General features: G+C 45.1%; 1 protein-coding gene across 3 annotated transcripts in view; it reads left to right on the top strand.

Annotated features, from left to right (window-relative positions):
- PEX3 (peroxisomal biogenesis factor 3) overlaps window positions 1-6,000 on the top strand; it is a 31,467-nt gene that overhangs the window by 2,998 nt on the left and 22,469 nt on the right. The window contains exon 2 of one of the 3 annotated variants that reach the window (XM_019550150.1): window positions 2,079-2,263. The exons of the other annotated variants lie outside the window; for them this stretch is intronic. The gene's annotated coding sequence lies outside the window, so the exon portion shown is untranslated. The remainder of the gene's footprint in view (window positions 1-2,078; window positions 2,264-6,000) is intronic. 3 annotated transcript variants of the gene reach the window in all.

The raw sequence follows: 6,000 nt of genomic DNA, 5'->3' as shown, positions 1-6,000 counted from the left end.
TTTCTTGAAGATCGGCACCACATTGGCCTTCTTCCAGTCTTCGGGCACTACACCAGAGCGCCAGGAGTTTTCAAATATCCGTGCCAGGGGCTGGGCTATGATGCTCGCCAGCTCCTTGAGTACTCAGGGATGTGGGCCTTAGACCCACAGAGAAACAGTTAGCCACCTCACACACATCTGTTAATAGCAGGGGCTACTGTATGTGTGTCAACTGATTTTGTGGGACAAATCAAAGACAAAAGAGGGGGGATGGGCGTAAAGGTTAAAAATGAGTGCATCAAGGATGGACACTGAGCAGTGCACACCAAACACTGCCCATTGGCGTTCAAACAGGTCCAGGGAGCCAGTGTCATGCAGGGGTTGGTGCTTGGTCCAGTACTTTTCAACATCTTTATTAACGATTTGGATGTGGGGGTGAAGAGCTCACTGGCCAAGTTTGTGGACAACACCAAGTTGTGGGGGAGCATGGTCATGCTTGAAGATAGGCTACAGATACAGGTGGACCTAGACAGGTTTGCAGGTTGGGCGGATCAGAACCTGATGAAGTTCAACGTTGAGAAATGTAGAGTGCTTCACCTCACTCGGGATGAGCAACCCCCAACACACCTACAGGCTTGGTGGCACCAAACTGACTAGCACCAGGAATGAAAGGGACCTGAGTGTAATAATAGATCACAATATGGACATGAGCCGTCAGTGCGGCGCTGCAGCCAGTAGGGCAAATAATACTCTGGCATGCATCAATCGATGCATCTCCAGCAAAACCAAGGAGGTGATTCTTCCGCTCTACTCGGCACTGGTGAGACTGCAGCTGGAGTACTGCATCCAGTTCTGGGTACTGCACTTGAATGAGGATGTGAACAAGCTTGAGAGAGTCCAAAGAATAGCTACTCATGATCAGAGCCTTAAAAGACAAGCCATATGAGGGAAGGCTGAGGGATTTCATCCTGAGGAAAGGAGGGCTGAGAGGGGACCTGGTAGCAGCTTACCACTACACTAGGGAAGTACATCAAGTGCTCAGTAAGCAACTGTTCATTAGGGAACCCGAGGGGAAAACCAGGAGTAATGGCCTCAAACACCTGGAAGATTGATTCAGGCTCAACATTAGGAAAAACTTCTTCACAGTCAGAGTGTCCAGACTGTGGAATAAGCTCCCTCCAGAGGTGATGCAGTCAGCTACCCTGGAAAGCTTCAAGTGGAGACTAGATAGTCACCTTGCTGGGGTCACCTGACCCCCATTTATGTTTCCTGCTTGGTGCAGGGGGCTGGACCTGATGATCTTTCAAGGTCCCTTCCAGCCTTACAATCTATGAACACTGCCCAGGGAACCTCTGCCTGGAGACATAAATGGACAAAGGACGGGAAAGCGGCCTCACAATCCCTGGGATTCTTTCCAGCCAGAAAGAATTTTGATATACCATTCAGAACAGTGGGTTAAAGCCAGCAAATAGAGCTATATGCAGCCCCCCCCCGGGTGATGGAAGCTGCTAAGGGCATAGCACTGATTGCTTGTGACAAAAACAAAACAAAAATGCAAAACAGGGACAGGTGTGAAGGCTTGGCTCAAAACAAGCGTTGCAAGGGGAGACACAGAACAGAGCACACTGGACAGTGCCCACTGGCCCTTGAATGAGTGCAAGGAGCCAGTGGACGCTGCCCAGTGTAATTGCTTGGAGCCATGAAACAACAAGGGACAGGAAAGCAGCCCCACAGCCCCCAGAGGTCCTCCTTCCTGGTCAGATACATTGCTAGCTTGGCTAGGGCCAGGAGAAAGTTGACTAGGACACGGATGGGGAGTTCATAAATAAGGAGGTGTGGGGAACAGTGCAGCCAGAACCCCAGCAGAAGGTTCTGGAGGAGGCGGGGAAGGGGCTGCAGTGCACTCCAGATAAATGTGTGCCAGGGTCTCCCTCTGCTCACAGAAGGGGCAGATGTTGGGAGATTAAATAGTCAAATATAGGTGTGCTGCAGGCACATAGACTGTTTTATTTGAGAGATTGCAGTGTGATTAAATATTGTTCCTACTTTGTAAATACTGTAGCACAGACTGTCCCTGATAACTTTTCTCCTCTTCCCAGGTGAGGTACAGTCCAGTCTGGGCTGCTAGAAGTTCCTCCCTTTCCCCAAAGCATAAAGAAGCCCTGGGAGCCAGGAACTGGGTGGAAGGTCTCTTGCACCCAGGGTCTTGTTCCTTTCTTAGTGCCTGGGGAAACTGATCAACAAATAAGGGCTTTTCTTGTGCAAGAGAATTCTGCATGCCTAGGTGAGCTCACTGGTAATATGCCTTTCCAACTCTTTGAGCAGCTGCGAAGTCCTTTTTTTCCCTCCTCTTGATAAATGCTACTGATTCTCTTTCCTGCTCAAGGGGTTTTGAGAGACTTGGGGTTCACCCAACCAATCATTTTTCCTCTGGCACTGACTGCCAAAAAAGTGTGACTGCCTGATTGGGTCATCTTCTCTTTCTTTCCTAATCGGTTTCCAGTGTGTTCGTTCTTTTTAGAGGCCAGACATCACGGAGCCCAGATTCTTTGGCCATTCTTTTGTGGTCTCTGTCTGACTCCAATGTGCTGGGGGTAAAATGGAAAGCCTCCACCTGCTATCTTATTTGTAATCTTTTTGTTCTTAATTTGCTGTCTTGTGCCATCCATACCAATAGGGTATTGATGAAGTAAAGTACAAATAAAGTATTCTTGATGTGCTAAAATAAAAACACTTAAAATATGGTTGTTTAAAAAGAAGGAAATTGCACTTCAGCTCATTGTCATATTCACCTGTTTCTGCCCTTACCTGCAACAGGTTCCAAATGCCAGTTGCCTGATACTACTGTTTCTGGGAAATCAACTATGATTTATGCACAGCTGACAGCTTAACATTGAAAAACAAGGCAATTCTGGTCTGCTGCTTTTCAATGGCTCTTTTTCCACAGCTGGTAACAGCCTACTGTATTTTCTTACGTACATATGCACCTTTTTGTTCTCCCCAAAAACAGCTGCTGGAAATGGGGGTGGGTATTATAAGCAAGGAAATGTGGTAACAGTAGTTAACTTCTGCTTAAACTTTTATTCTGCAAGTGTGAAGGTAAGTCTGCAGGGGGTCCCTGGGGAGCAGAGCGGTGAGCAGGCTCAGCTCCCTAGCTGCTGCTATTCAGTTATTTACTCTAAGGAAAAAACAAGATGTGCATTTTAGTCCAGGGAATGTTGTACATCAGAAAACATGGTACTTGGTTTCTACTTGGCTTTCAACATATTTTTGTCCAAATATACAGATGAAGCTTTTGCTTATTTTTAGATTTTTGTTACTGGAAAAATGCTCAGTGCAAACTTAAAAGGCACTAAACTTTTTGGTTTCCATGAAGCAGTGGTGCTCAGCCTTTCAGCCAGCCCCAAGAACTGGTGCAGGGTTGGTCCATGAACTGAATCTGGCTCATGGGACCATCACAGTGCATGGCTCAGTCCACTGTGCCAAATCAGGCCCTCTGCCAGGTCATGCGTGCAGTTCTGGCCCCATGTGTAGGATCATGGCATCTATCCCACAGGCCTTGGAAATTTGGTAGCAAGGGAATGGTAGCAGTTTTAATTGCCACCTCTTGCCTGCCACCAGATTTCTGGACCTGTAGTTAGCCCTGTGGGTAAGATGACGTGGCTCCACAGCCGGAGGTTTTACACTGGCACTATAAAGCAGTTCGTTTTCTTCAAAAGCTCACAAATAATATCAATGACCTGCATAGTTCTCTGTACTGTCAAAAGAAAGAAGAAAATATGTAAGTATCCTTGTGAAAATACCAAATAGGAGAGATGTTATCGTGTCAGACGAGTTCTTGTGCTGAAAGGCTATGTTTATGAACAAGCTGCAAAAATGCCCTTATGTGAATGCAACTTTATTTAGCTGCCTTAACTGCAGTTTTATTTTGCTGCTTTGTTTGAAGGTAGGATCAGATTCTAATATTGTAAAGAGACTAAAGGAAAAATATAATGAATACATTCAAATGCCCATTACTAAAATTAAGATACTAGAAATCGTAACTTTTAAAAACATGAAGGATGTTTCTGCTGATTTACAGGAAGTGGTGTATGGTTATGGATGAAAGACCTTTCCAACTAAGAAAATTATCTTATGCCTGTGATGTATGGTTGTTGACTAAGGTTTTTATGTAGATTTCATCAGCTATCATAGTATGTCCTGTACATTGGGAGAGGCAGGTGAATCAGTAATAAGATGTATTATTGCAACTAAATTTGAAGATCATTAGCTGCTGCAGAGGTAAAGTAATGTAACAGCTAGATTGCAGTTGGAGGAACCATAAGTTGAATGTATCATTAAGTAATTGCCAGGTATCGCCGTGTTTCATTCACAAATGGGCTCTATGTCCTGAAGCATTAGCTTCATTTCTGATGCATTGAATTGCACTTTCTGTAACTTGGGAAATTGCATGGTACAGTTGCATTGATGTGCAGATTGGTTAAATGCATAATTTGCTTAACTGCACAACAAAACTGATTCCACATTTTTGCCAGTTGCTTTAATTATAACAACCATTGGTTATCTGTGAATTGATGAAGTGCACATACAGTTTAAATGCATAAGAATTCTTTATCAATGTTTAACAGCATAATTGGAGAAAATGACAAAGGAGTGGTGAATTTTCAAGGGGTGTAGGTTGTAGCCATGTTGGTCTAAGGACATAGGCAGGCAAGGTTCTTTGTGTGAATCTGATATCTTTTATTAGACCGGCTTAAATAGTTGGAAAACAATTATTAAGCAAGCTTTCGGGTTCAAAAACCCTTCATCAGGCTAAGGAGGTTTCAGCAATTGGTGTGTGCTCTTCCTGGATGGAATGAAAAGTAAAGAAGCCAGAGGCTGGTCTGGTATGCATACAAGACAGGTAGACATTGGATTTATGACATGCATAACTTACCTGACATCTGACTTCCTAGGTATCTCTCCAATATTCATCCCCCTTCTCTCTCTCTCTCTCTCCCCTCCCCCCGGCCTGTCTCTCACCCATTGACTCCTCAGTCTACATTTTCACTGACAACCTGTCTTGTATGCATACCAGACCAGCCTCTGGCTTCTTTACTTTTCATTCCATCCAGGAAGAGCACACACCAACTGCTGAAACCTCCTTAGCCTGATGAAGGGTTTTTGAACCCGAAAGCTTGCTTAATAATTGTTTTCCAGCTATTTAAGTTGGTCTAATAAAAGATACCAGATTCACGCAAAGAACCTTGTCTGTGAATTTTCAAGGCTTATAAGGCAACTCTCACCTGACTAGACCCTGTCAATTCGGAGGTTGCTATTAAGGGTAGAAAAACCCTTACTTAAGTGTGAAAAATCTTACTATCAGCTGTTCCTGTAGTTAATAAATATTGTTTACACAGAGGTGAGAGAAATGCACTCAAAGTACACTGTATGCAGCAAAAAATTTAAAATGAGAGTTTGAGTAAGTGATAAAACAGCTCAAATGGGAAAGTGTTTCATTCCTTTTTGGATCTGAACTAAGTTGAAAAGGCCTAAGTAGGATAGCTGGATCAAAATCACTCTGCAGTGATCAGTTATTTGGAAGCAGAAGACCAGTTTTGTATGAGAAGGTGATTCACTAAAGCCTGTTTCCTGGATGAAACATGCAGTTTATTTTATTAGAAAATCCATTATAAAAATGTAAATGAGGGGAAGGGAGAGCCAGCTGCCCACTGTGGGCTCAGGGCCAGGGGCAGCGCTGGCCTCTTCCTGTTGTGGGGGCTGAGCTGAGGCTGTGCTTGTGGTAGATGTTGGTGGCACTGGAAGGGGAGGGCTATGGTGAATTTTGGGGTGGCTATAGCCACCCCTCCCAGCATCACCACTGCCCGCTCTGCCCCTACCTACTCAGAGCCCACCCCCACCACTGGAAAGAGGCCGGTGCAGCCCCTGGCTTCGAGGCGACCATTGGCAGCCCTCCCTTGCCCTGCACACAAATACAGGGGGCACATGCCCCCCATGCCTCCCCGGGGGATGCGTGCAGCG

Source organism: Crocodylus porosus, unplaced genomic scaffold (genome assembly GCF_001723895.1).
Source record: "Crocodylus porosus isolate Cpor-Errol unplaced genomic scaffold, CroPor_comp1, whole genome shotgun sequence".
Lineage (NCBI taxonomy): Eukaryota > Metazoa > Chordata > Crocodylia > Crocodylidae > Crocodylus > Crocodylus porosus.
This window is presented reverse-complemented; position numbering and strand designations above follow the sequence as displayed.